General features: G+C 38.4%; 1 long non-coding RNA gene across 1 annotated transcript in view; it reads right to left on the reverse strand.

Annotated features, from left to right (window-relative positions):
* LOC108540032 (uncharacterized) overlaps positions 1-13,903 on the reverse strand; it is a 71,510-nt gene that overhangs the window by 37,892 nt on the left and 19,715 nt on the right. The window lies entirely within an intron of this gene.

The raw sequence follows: 13,903 nt of genomic DNA on the forward strand, positions 1-13,903 counted from the left end.
AATATATATTATATGTTATATATATTATATATATATATATATAACTTTGGCCAAGGTGATGGAATGTTGGCTCAGAGCAAGAAAACTACATACACAAAATGGAGGGAATGTCTGTATACAGGCTTTCCCTAAACAGTCATAAAATACTTTATAAAATGAAAATATAGCCAGTGGTGAGTGGCCTCCTTTATACTAATAGAGTATTAATTTGGAAAGAGAAAGCATTTGCAAATGCTTTGATGCTGCTCTGTTGTTGCTTTATAAAGTTCTTAGCAACATTTTTGGCTGTTATGTACCTTTCCTTTGTTTCCAGTTTGTTTAACTACTGTATGTGTGTGCAGGGAGGTATGTATGAGGGGTCCACGCAAGTAGAAACTCCATTTCTGAGGCTCCAAGCTGCTCTAGCAGAGCAGTTGAAATGATCTTAAATAAAAGTAGAATCATTCCAACACTGCCTGAGTGTGAAAGATGGTATTAACGTGAGGATCATAAAAAATCGATTTCCAAATTGCCATTGGGTTGCTAAATAGCACAGGGAGGTGAGATGAAGAATTAAGAAGCAAACGGAAACTTAGATATCAGAAACAGCTCAGAGGAGGGCTGAATGGAAGGGAAAGGCATAAAATGATTTTGCCGAAGGCAGCTGACAATATGCATCAGAACAGCAGGCGGCGCTATGGTATTGCAGTTGTTAAATCTCAGTTTTAATAAAGAGAATTTTCAGATTTATGGTTCTAGCAAAGAGGACATGTTAGTGATTCTTACTTTCGTAATAAACAACCTAGCTACAGACACTGGGATGAGCTTTAATGATCTGTATCTTCTATTGAGGCCAGGCGCGTGATCAGCACTTCCTGGGCTTTGCACAGAAGTGGTCTATATTACACACCAGTGTGAATGAATTTACCCTCGGGCTGGTGTTTTTCTTTCTAAATGTATAGGTTTGAGTTTTGAAAAAAATCATTCTTGCCTTTGGTTAATTGAGAGGAGAAACTTGCGACGTGGGAGAAAACGTGCGAAGTGTCAAGTAGGAAGCTAAGGAAAGATTTCTAAACCTCAGAGGTGGTTTATTTAATTGTTGATACAAGTATTTTTTTAAACAATTTCAGTTGGCAAAGATGTAACTGACAAGTAGCAGAGTAGGTGATTGTACACATCAACTCTTCCATAATAACCTGCCCTCCTCCCTCCCATAAGCAACTAGTTTCTTAGCTGTTTAGGCTGCCTCCTGAAAATAACTGTGGTTTTTTGTTTTTGTTTTTGGGATGGAGTCTTGCTCTGTCACCCAGGCTGGAGTGCAGTGGCCCAATCTCAGCTCACTGCAACTTCCGCCTCCGGGGTTCAAGTGATTCTCCTGTCTCAGCCTCCCGAGTAGCTGGGATTACAGGCACCTGCTACCACCCAGCTAATTTTTATATTTTTAGTAGAGACAGAGTTTCATCACATTGGCCAGGCTGGTCTCGAATTCCTGACCTCAAGTGATCCACTGTTCTTGGCCTCCCAAAGTTCTGGGATGACAGGCATGAGCCACAGTGCCTGGTCAACTATGTGTTTTATTCCTATTTATATTCTTACTTAAAATAGATGACTAGGTGTAGGCACAGTGAACTGAACTTATATCTCCTAGATCCATCCTTATTTAAAATCACCTGGACACCAAGAAACCTGCCCATCTTCTTTTAAAGCTACTAAGACATTACTAATGAGTGGACTCCCAGTATCCTTTTGAAATGGTAGCAGGGGTGACAGCCCATAGGACAATTATATCTGAAAGGCATCTGTCAAGCAAACTCCCTCTAAACTGAAATGATTTATTATAATTCAGGACACTGTATTAGTTTGCGAGGGCTGCCATAACCCGTTACTAACAAACTCAGTGGCTTGAAATCATAGAAACTTATTTTCTTATAGTTTATGGGTTAGAAGTCCAAAACCAAGTTGTAGTCAGCAGGACCATGTTCTGCCAAAGGCTCTAGGGAAGAATCCTTCCTTGTTACTCTCTTGTTTGTACTGGTAGCTGGTGATCCTTGTCATTCATTGGCTTTTAGGTGCATTGCTCCAATCTCTGCCGCCATCTTCATATCACCCTCTTTTATATGTCATGATGTCCTCCCCTCTTTTTATACAGATACCAATCACTGGATTTAAGACCCACCCCAAATCCATGATGATATCATCTCAACCCTTAACTAATGACATCTGCAGAGACCTTATTTCCAAAAAACAGGTCATATTCTGAGGCTCTAAGTGGACATGAATTTTGGGGGGATACTGTTCAACCCACTATAGGCAAAAGTAAAGGTAAGTGAAGATTCTTGTTACTGGTTTTAATTGAAATAACAAAGAGTGGCAAATTAGTAAAACTGTGATGACCTTAAAGAGGTAAAACATGGGAAAGTGAGTACTTAGGAAAATAAACACAAATATGCTCCCAGCAAGGGCTTACACACTGTTTATTTATTCATTATTTTATTTTATTTTTTTGAGACAGAGTTTCACTCTTGTTGCCCAGGCTGGAGTGCAATGGTGAGATCTCGGCTCACTGCAACCTCTGCCTCCCGGGTTTAAGTAATCCTCCTGCCTCAGCCTCCTGAGTAGCTGCGATTACAGGCAACCCCCACCTCAAGCCTAGCTAGTTTTTGTAGTTTAGGTAGAGATGGGGCTTCACCATGTTGGTCAAGCTGGTCTCAAACTCTTGACCTCAGGTGATCCGCCGGCCTCGGCCTCCCAAAGTGCTGGGATAACAGGGTGAGCCACTGTGCCTGGCCCATCCTATTTATTAATGGAGTTGAAACAGAACTAAAAGTAGTTAGTGGCTACAGCAATAAGCTGACTTACAAACTGGCTGACACATTTCACCGCTAATGATCAAATGATTTCATTTGGATAACTGCATTAGAATTGTACCATTCAAATTGTACCTGTATATGACAGAAAGAAAAGTTGTATGGAGACTGTTATTACTGACAGTCTAGCTAATTACCACACATTGGTGGTGCAATGTCGGCTATTTACTCCTTCTGGGAATTTGTTTCTTTATTTACAAAACTGAATTCATAATGATGTCTTTGGAATTATCAGAGGACGTGTGGGGGCAAAGGGCAGAGAAGGGGACACAATAAATATTAATTTACTTATCCTCTTTTCTTTCACTTCTTCAAGTACTAGTCTCTTTCTTCCAACAGAAATGCATCCATACTTTTGAAGGGCACACAAATTTCTGCTGGTTTGTTATTTCATACAATGATAATATTGAGTGTTTTTCAGGCATCATCATAATAATGATTTATCCAGAATAGTTGCATAGAAATTATGCTAATAGATTTTCTAAGACAGAAAAAAAATGTCCAATACCTACTTGTTTTCCATGTTACCAAACACCCAGCTTACTGAACAGTTCATTTATTTGACAAATATTTATTGAACAGCTAAAACTCTTAGCACAGTACTTGGCATATATTCATGTATTTATTTTTCCTTCTACAAGCATGGATCGTATGATTACTACATGCCAATACTGTGCTGGACCTGGGCCTTGCTCTCATGGAGCCACACTTAGTCAAGGAAACAGTTAATAAAATAATCATGCAAATGTAGCACGCTGGGCCTGACAAGGAATAGCACAAGAGAATTAATTGTGTTCTAGGAGTAATTTTGACCTACCCACAAATTGCAGACTAAGTTTTCTTAAGGAAGTAAAAATTGACAATAAACTTGAAAGACAAAAGGAATTAACCAGGAGAAGAGGATGAAGGAATCCTCCTATGGGTGGAACAGAATGCACAAGCAAAAGAGAACCTATGGCACATGAGAAGGACTTTTAAAAGTGTGACCAGAGAGGGAAAAGCGATGGGAGTGTGGTATAACATGAGGCTCAAGAGTTAGAGAAGAGCGAGACTGTGTGGAGTCATGCAGGTGAGGTTAATGAGTTGTATTTATTTTTTTTTATTTTTTATTGTATTTTATTCTATTTGAGATGGAGTCTCTCACTGTCCCCGGGGCTGGTGTGCAGTGGCACGATCTCGGCTCACTGCAACCTCTGCCACTCAGCTTCAAGCGATTCTTCTGCCTCAGCCTCCCAAGTAGCTGGGATTACAGGTGCCTGCCACCATGCCCAGCTAATTGTTTGTAGTTTTAGTAGAGACAGGGTTTCGCTATGTTGACCAGGCTGGTCTCAAACTTTTATTTTTAACCTAAGAGTAACAGGACGGCACTAAATCTTCTTAAGCAAGATAGAATGCACAGATTTGGCAGCGGAGAGTTCCTTCTTGTTGCAATTCAGTTGGAGCAGGGCAAAAATAAACTTAAGTAAACCAATTTGAGGGGCCACTGGAGTAGGTCAAGTGACTAGTTTGGATCAGAAAACATGTTGAGGGTGAAATCCATAGGATTGGATATGAGCAATATTGACTGAAAAAGGGACATGGGAAGGGGACCAGTTTTTTCTAAGGAAGAGTTGGGCCATGTTAAATATGCACATAGGCAGCTGGAAAAAGGGATCTAGGGTCCAGACGAAAGGTCTAGATTGGAGTTACTAACATGGGGGTTATTAATGTGATTAAAATCATTTCTAGCAACTATATATAAAAAGAAGAGAGATCTAAGGATTAAAATAAATATATGCCAATATTAGATACATAATAAATAATGGCAACTATTTTTTTAACTGTCATTTGCCAAATATATGATTTAAAATCCTAAAGTGATTTTACCTTATGAATTATCAAAACCTGAATCATTTTTTAAAGTAAATCAATACATGGAGTAAAAGTTCTCTTCCTATATTTTTGACCTTTTCTAATTGGACTAGGTCTTGAATTAAGTTGCTGCAAATCAATTTATTCTACACATACTTGATAGTACAAGGGTGGGTAAGACAGGCTCCAACCAGTTCCCAGGGGCTGTAGCTAGAGATCCTACAAGTAAAAGTGTAACCACAGAGTAGAGGAAGCACTAGACTGCATGTGTTAAGGAACCTAGAGTTATATATAGGAGGGATGATATTGTGTGATATTTTAATGGAATTTGGCAGAAGGAATCAGGGAAGACTTTTAAAGGAAGTAATATTTAAGCAGAGTCTTGAAGATTGAATAGAAGGAAGCCAAGTATAGCGTGGAAAGGAAGGATTCCAAGAGCATAGAAGAGTGCATTCAAAGACCCAGAGTCAGGACCATGATGCTCTCTCAGAAATAAAAGCACTTCAATATGACTAGAGTGAGTGAAATGCTTCATTTCAAGAAGTGGATGAATTTTAAATCATAAATGTTCAAATAAAACCTTCTGTTGTCCCTTTTAAATAGTTGGCAAGGAGTTGGAAAGGAGGCATCAAATGCAAATAAAAACACCTTTATAATGATTCAACATTCCTGAAAGGTTTGCACGTTGACATAGGGAAAAACATTTCTCTGAAATTGCTTTGAATATTCATATAGGATATAATAGCACATTATATATAAGTTGGTGTATCAAAATTTTCCTCTACTCCCTTGACAATTTCCTTTTTTTCTTTTGAGCTGAAACTCTGTTAACATTTGTTGATTACCACTTTTAAATAAAGAACTCCCTCCCTAGTGTGAGGTTTTAAGGCTTTCTGGTGATGAGTACAGCACATGATATGACATTTGAATGTAATATTAACCCTGCTTCATGTGTAAAGTCCTACACTCATTCTAATTCAACAGCATGGTCCAGGGAAAAATACCAGCCCATTATCTAATGGAAATAGTGATTGGTGATGGAAACTTAGTATGGAAGATACCTAATGATCTGAAGTACAAATCGTACTTGAAAACAGTTGTGCTCACAGTAATTCTTTCTTATATATTGATCAGGTATATTTGAAGTGAGATTTCCCAATATATTATTTTTTTTTTTCTTCCAAGTGAGGATTAGAAATTTTTCTATCAGCTGTTAACTTCTCCAACCTAAGGTTATTAGCACTGGTAATTAAATAACTCTGTTATGTGTGAGAAGCATTAAGATAAATACTCTTAAAGGAAAGAAACAGTTGGAAAAAACATATATACGTGTGTGTGTGTGTGTGTGTGTGTGTGTGTGTAGACTACTTCCATTGCTGATTTTCTCTTTCCTTAAAATTAAATGAATTCTTCATTTGCTATTATAAACTAAATATTTCCTTTGAGTCCAATTAGCATTGCTGAAAGAAAAAGCAAATCAAGGCTCTGTTCAGCATGCATCAATGTAATGGAAAATCAGGTCTTTTATTCTAGCTTTAATAACTGCAGCTTGATTAGAGGCAAAGAAAAACCTATGAAGGGAGAAGGGGGAAAATGAGAAGGACTGCCAAATTAGTTCTATAAGAATTCTCAACCTGTCTGCTCTCTGGCTCACTATTCAAATGCTAATTGAGCCTTTTGGTAAACAGAATGGGTAATCATGGAAGACAAAAACAGACACAGCAAACAAATGACATATCATACCTTATCCAAAGCAGCATGGCATTTTTCTGATAAGCTTCGGAAGACTTAAAATTTTAAGTCCTAGGGTCTTATTTTTTTTTCTGGAAAGATTATAATTGATATAATAAAATAAATATTACATAATCAAATAAAAAATGACAAAGAACCACTTTGTTTCAACAATGAAACCAGTCATGTTATAATTAGATAAGAGGATTTATATTCATAGCTATAAACATGAAAGTAGACCATGAGTCTGGATAAAGGCAAGTTTTAATTCTTAAAAATTAATTACATGGCATTATTCTTATCAGTACACAGAATGCATTAATTATACAATTAATAAAATGATGAAAGGTTGTTTTTTTTTTTTTGGGGCAATTGTAATGCACAGGGGGACATTTGGTTTTATACCCAAAATTGTCCTTCAGGCATTTCTATAATCTTCTTACTAGGCAATGTCAAGACCCTAAACCAGTTAGCAGGAATATTGAATGGAGTGGGTCTTTATGTTAGCGCTTAGACACATTTCGGAAAGGTTGTGGATTTCCATGTAATTGGGATCTAAGGTGTAATAGGTTTAATTTGAGGTCCTCTTTAAAAGAACAGTAGGAAAAGGCATTGTCAGCAATGTGTAATAGCCAGGAAGAAGTGGCAGCTCACTCATTCACAATGGGCTTCCATAAGGATGAAAAAGTGATTATCTTACTACAACAGTTATTTCTCTGAGTGCTTCCATCATTGGCAAAGCACAGAAAATGCCTTGTGTGTGCTACCACTTTATCCTTGAAAACATTTTAAAGCTATAAATAACATTCACGAAGAAGAAATGTAGTAGTGGAAAGACAGATGGCTATCAGGAGCAGAGCCACAGGCCAAATCCATTTTAGCAAACTCCAAGGGACTGTCCAAATTCTCTTGCTGTCTCTCAATTGTGTTTTATCAACTATTACTTGGAGTAAATGGGCTATCAGCCAAGGCTAGGAAATCTGTTTTTGTTATATACAAATTGTTGATGTAATGTACAGCAGGACAGCATGGTCAGACTGCAATGGTATTTGACTTGCCTGACCTGCTGGCAATATCGCATGTGGGAAAAAACATGCTACTAGTTTTCACCTGAAAAGATAGCACTCAGCTATTTTACGACCTCTAAATAATGCAAAATAGTCTTGAAATTAAAAAGCCCCAGATGTTAAGTGTTTTAGAACAAAACTGGAGCAATATCTGGACTATCATAACAATGACCACCTTGCTGTTTGGGATAGGAAAGGGAAAGACCCCAAAATAGAATGTATAGAATCACAATCAGTGTTGGTGTTTAGACAGGGACTAAGTGGGTGGCTATATCTCCCCCATTATGTCCACCTATCTCTGTTCTTTGATTTGGATAATTAGTATAAAGTGATATGAAAATGCATCTTCCTACCCATTCAGATCGTATTACTAAGAACCCCATATGCTATAGAAAATCTGAGATTAAACATGCATTTCCATTCTGTCATGCTATTCTGTCTCTTCTCTTTCTCTCTCTGCCACACACACACACACGCACACACACACCCCATCCTCTACAAATATTCTTTGCCTTTTCTATAGCCTGTCATTGTGTTGTTTTCTGTCCCTGGGCATATTAACATTCCAAGGTTAATGATGAGGCACCTTGAAAATGTAGTGTTTGTTTAGCTTAAGGTAATGTTTTAAATGTCTGTGTGTGGCAATCTCATTGCTTCTAAAACAAAGCCCATCTGCAATCTGAACCTGCATTCTATATTAACACCTCAGACACATTTCTGCAGTTTTTTTTTGTCATCCTGTCCTGGTTGAAAAATTATATGTGAGACTGGAGGTGGCAAACACTAGAATCAGTTTGATAGGTTCAAGCTTTGAAAATCACATCTCTCCAAGCCTTATTATCAAACTGATGTGCGGTGGCATCTTATCCTTTCAAAGTTTCCTGAATTCCTGGAAAATGGAGGAAAGAAACTGGTATTTAGCCTCAGTTCATTTAGGATTCCTTTGGAATTATAAATCTGAATTTTAGCCTTATCGCTCTATGAGGAACTTTGCAATTCTTATAAGAATAGGTGGCAAATTTTTCCCTAAATATGAAGACACTTCTACTTAGTAGGGATGTATGTGCTCATAATACCTAACAGTTATTTTCCCCTTATCGGACTCACAGTTGATCTAAAAGGGGATTCGAGTTGTCATTAGAGCACATGGTAGATTTGTGCTTCCCTTCTCTGTTGGTGGGTGAACGGACTGTGGTTTGCTTTGACCAGTGACATGGGACCAAAAGAGTTGTGTTCCTGAATGCAATAGCAAGCAAAATTGCCAAGGAATTTAACTTTTTTTTTTTTTTTTTAAGATGGAGTCTCGCTCTGTCACCAGGCTGGAGTGCAATGGCACAATCTCGGCTCACTGCAACCTCTGCCTCCCGAGTTCAGGTAATTCTCTTGCCTCAGCCTCCCAAGTAGCTGGGACTACAGGCATGTGCCACCATGCCCAGCTAATTTTTGTATTTTTAGCAGAGACAGGGTTTCACCATATTGGCCAGGATGGTCTTGATCTCTTGACCTTGTGATCCACCCAACTCAGCCTCCCAAAGTGCTGGGATTACAGGTGTGAGCCACTGCGCCCAGCTGAATTTATTTTTAAGAACAAAAGAAACATACACCATCATTTTTGTGCATACACACTTAATACTATATTTTTTTCTTTTGACAGTCCTGAAGACAGCATTTGAAGCTACTGCTATTTGGTAAAGTATATGTCTAAAAGGACTATTAGGACAGAGAGAATCAAGCTTTTTTAGATTTTCAGTATGAGTGTGTTGAGAAGACAAAGCAATTGTTCTCACAAATATGCTTATTTAAGATTGTTACAGAAATTTGTTTCCCTTCCTCCAATGAGTATGTTTTGAGAGCTAAAAATCATCCTATCATATTTGGACAAATAGAAGTAGTTACTGCTAAGGATCAAGTGATTACTTCCTTTAAAAGTTGTGTATGCTATATTTGATAATCACAGCTTCTAATTCTCAAAACAAGTTCTCACTTTGGCATATCTTTTGAATTTGAATTGACACTATGGATACTAATCTGTATATTCAAATATTTTGGTGTAAGTGTATGTGTTTTTAGATACACAAGCTTATCCCCTTGCTTCAAGGAAATTTGAATAGCACAATCCAAATTTGCAAACAAAGTAGAAGGCAATTATTCAGGAAATTATTAAGAATATGTATGATTGCCATAACATTGGGTGTATCCTAGGGGTATAAACAATTGAAGAAAACCTCTAATACTCTGTCTCTTTTATAAATACATACACATTATGTGGGTAGCTCAAGGGCAAAATACATTGAAGATTGATATCCCAGATTCATTCTGTGTGTTGGAGAAGTGCCCTTCCCAGTAACTCAGAACAAATTGAGGGAGCATTTCATCATGAGAAGATAGGCTGGCATGGGAGAAGTTTAATAAAAAGTATTTCATCCAGATTGCTAATCCAATCCAGATAGAGCTGAGTAACTTTATTTTTTTCGTATTCAAACTGTGGAAAATTTTAGATTTATATAAGGTCCAGTTAGACTTCCTCCATTTTGTGAATAAAGCATGTATGAATGTTGTTTGGTGAATTCATTATATCAGCCTATATATTACCCAGAAAAATATTTCCACTTATAATTTTTCTGCCAGCATGTGATGACAGGCTTTATGTGCCAAGGAGATCGAAAAGGACTTATGAAAATATTCAGGACAGCACAGAGGGTTTTTAGGGCATTGAAATACTCTGTATAATACTGTCATGACTTGTATATGTCATAATACATTTGTCCAAATCCATAGAATGTGCAACACCAAGGGAACCCTTATGTAAGCTATGGACTTTGGGTGATAAGGATGGTCAATGTAGGTTCATCAGTTGTAACAAATGTATCAATCTGGTGGTGAATTCTGATAGTGAAGGAGGCTATGCATATGTAGAGCAGGGGGTAGATGGGAAATCTTCCATATCTTTCTCTTGATTTGGCTGTGAAGCTTAAACTACTCTAAAAAAATAAAGTTTTTATATATATACATGAAGGATATATAAAGCCTCTTGTATTCTGCTGCCTTCCTCCCTTTCTGAACTTACCTGCGACTGTTCTGCTGCATGGAACCTACCTTTCCTGTAATCCAGACTTTTTGCAACATTCTGAACATGCCATTTTCTTTTGCACATGTAGTTCTTTCTACTGGAAATGTCCTTCCTTCTTCTCTATGCACAACTATTTGCTATTTCATCCTGTGAAGTCTAAGAACTCCATTAATCACTGTCTTTTCCAGGACCAATTTTTGTATTCTCCCATATGGGTTAGGAATACTCCTCTCTAGTTTCATGGCATACTGGAATTTTTTGCTCCTACCATATTATTTTGTAAGCATTAGTTTACATATTTTCAGGCATTTAGAAATAATAATCTTGGTTTTGAAAAAATCTCTTTATTCATGATATCTGCATATACAGAAACTCAATAATTTGTGGAGTGAATGAAAGCTGATACATTGGGAAGGTACTTTGGCAATTCATTAGCTATGGTAAGACACCGAAAAAACAGTGAGGTAGAGGCGTGCCCATACCACGCAAAGTCAAAAGTCAATATGATGAATACGTACACTGCAAGCTCCTAAGAGATTTAGTTGAAATTATTTATTAAATAAATGCTTTCATGTTCTATTACTTATGTCATATTTGTTTTGTCTTCATTTTTTAAGTGAAATAATTGTTATAGTCTGATTGTGTCCACCAAACTATAATCTCCAATGCAGTAGTGTTGGGAGTTGGGGACTTTGTGAGATGCTTAGGTCATGAGGGCTCTGGCCTCATTCATGCATTAAGGCCATTTAAAAAGGGCTTAACAGAGGGAGTTTGGTGCTGTTTTTGCCTCTTTCATCTCTTCTGCCATGTGAGGATATAACATTCCTCCCCTCTGGACGATGCCTCAGCAAAGCACTATCATGGAAATGGAGACTTGGGCTCTCACCAGATGTCAAACCTGCCAGGACCTTGATCTTGGACGACAAGATTCCAGACCTGTGAGAAATAAATTTCTGTTCTTTATAAGTTATCTAGTCTCAGGTATGTTGCCATAGCAGCATGAATGGATTAAGACAAGAATATTAAAACCCTACCTCACTGGCAAAATGCCCCTGCATACCTTAGGCATGAACATGTGAGCTTACTTCTTTGCCACCTCTATTCCATCATAAGAGGTTTTCCAATGGTTTTGAAAAGCTAATGTTCACTTCCCTTGCCTAGCCTTTAACATGGGGTCAGTTACAGAATTTTCAGAGCCCAGTTCAAAATAAAAATGTGGGTCCCCGGCTGGGGGCAGGAAAATGTCTCCCATTCCAAGGAAGCCATTGCCCCAACCCAAGGATAAAAGGCAACCTTCAAGGTCTTGCAGTCTTCATGACCGGACCCACTTGGTACCCAGTAAAGGTGTGAGTGAGAGGCCCCCTACTAAGCACACTGTGGTACTACTGGCTCAGTGGAGAGCTGGTTGCCACTTTATTTATGGCACCAATAGAGAAAGGGAGGAAGGTGATTAATATACTTATCTGCCAGAGCAGGCAGGCTTCACAGCCATGGCACCAAAGCAGTAGCAAAGGGCCTTCTATTGAGAAAGGCCCAATATTTGGAGTTCCATGCTCTGTGGTGGCTGTCTTGAGATTCTTAACACTTTTATCTTTGAAACTATTTCGTAAGATATTCAATGGGAGGATGGGACTTGTGCCTGGAGGCTTGAAGCTTCAGCTCATGTGCATGTGAATTTCTGGGTTGTACTCTTGGTAATCCATGTCTTCCCCCCAGAATTCTGGCCTTGCCTGACATCTCCACTCACATGTCCAAGCACCCCACCATGATCTTAGCCCTCTGTCCAGTGGGCAGCCCAGTCACTTAGGCATGGAAGGGTCCATGTTCTAGCAGGGGCCTCTTCCACGAGCAGGGGTTTGGGCGTGAGCCTGTGGAGGGCTAGGATATTTTTTTAATGACCAAATCTTTGTCATCCTTAATAAACAAAAACAACAAAAGCTCATACTTCTTGTAAGCCTCTCTCTCATCAGACTGCTGTCTTTTCTTCCTTACCCTTCACTGAAAAACTTCTTGAATCTCCACTGTTCTCCTATTCCATATCTTACTCACTTTTCAATTCACTACCAATTGGTTTCTGCTACCATTATTCTACATTAAATATATACTGTATTATCGAACCCTGACAACCAGTAAGTCTTAGATCGGTGTCTTAAGAGCTTTAATAATATTGTCTTAATTTTCACAATAATCTTTTGGAGTAAGTACTACATTATATCTATTTTGTAGATGCTAAACACAAGGCACAGAAAGATTAAATCATTTGCCTATGGTAACACAGTGAGTGGTGGTGCCAGCGTTTTAATTCAAAATCTCTAGCTCTAGAGGCCCTGCTGTCACTGCTATGACCTCTGGCCTTGCAAACAGTTCAACTCTGGTCTTCTGACTGACAAATCCAGTGGTTTATTCACTTATTTACATCTTCTTACTATCTAAACGATTTTTCAAACAATGCTGAGCACTTCTTCCTTTTTGAAGCAGTGCTCTCTACCTTCAAGGGCAGTGTTTCTTCCTGATTTACCCCTTATACCTCCAGTTGTCTCATAGCCTTCTACTTCACGTCCATCTCCTGTTGATTTGCCCCTTATATATTAATGTCCTAAATGAGTCTTTTCCCGGTCCTGTATTCTTTCTGCTCTACAAAATCTGCCTGAATGATCTCTTGGACAGTAGCCACTCTCTTATCTGAGGTCCCCTAACAGGCCTTTTGAATTGAAGAGTCATATCTATCTTTTCTGTGAAAACTAGTGACTCATGCCCAAAGTCTTTGACTGCTTGTGACCAGTTGGCTACAATCTGTGTCCTGTCTCTCAACCATCATTTTCCTTTCACCTAGCAGAGTTGTTGTCTCACCCCACCAGTCAAGTTTATTTCCAAGCATGAGTGTTGAAGTCTGTTGGCCTGCTAATGAGCAATATCTTATAACTGCTGATTCAACCAGCATTTAAACTTGTTACCCTGGACTTCATTTCATGAGAAATTATAAATTTCCTCATGTTTTTCTGTTAGTTTTCTTTGTGTGTGTGTGTGTGTTATATATTGGTTCAGAGTTTCTTATTTATCTGTGTCCTTTATGGTTTGGCCATGAACTTCTAAACCAGGAAATAAGATGCTGAAAATCTTTGTGTCTAGTTCAGAGTCTGTCATATAGGTGTCTGATAAACATTTAACGACTGATATGCTTTGGCTCTGTGTCCCCACACAAATCTCATCTCAAACTGTAATCCTCATGTGTCGAGTGAAGGACCTGTAATGCCTGTGTGTTGAGGAAAGCAGGTGATTGAATCTTGGCAGCAGTTTCCCCCATGCTATTCTCCTGAGAGTGAGTGCATTCTCCTGAG

Source organism: Rhinopithecus bieti, unplaced genomic scaffold (genome assembly GCF_001698545.2).
Source record: "Rhinopithecus bieti isolate Rb0 unplaced genomic scaffold, ASM169854v2 scaffold_15850, whole genome shotgun sequence".
Lineage (NCBI taxonomy): Eukaryota > Metazoa > Chordata > Mammalia > Primates > Cercopithecidae > Rhinopithecus > Rhinopithecus bieti.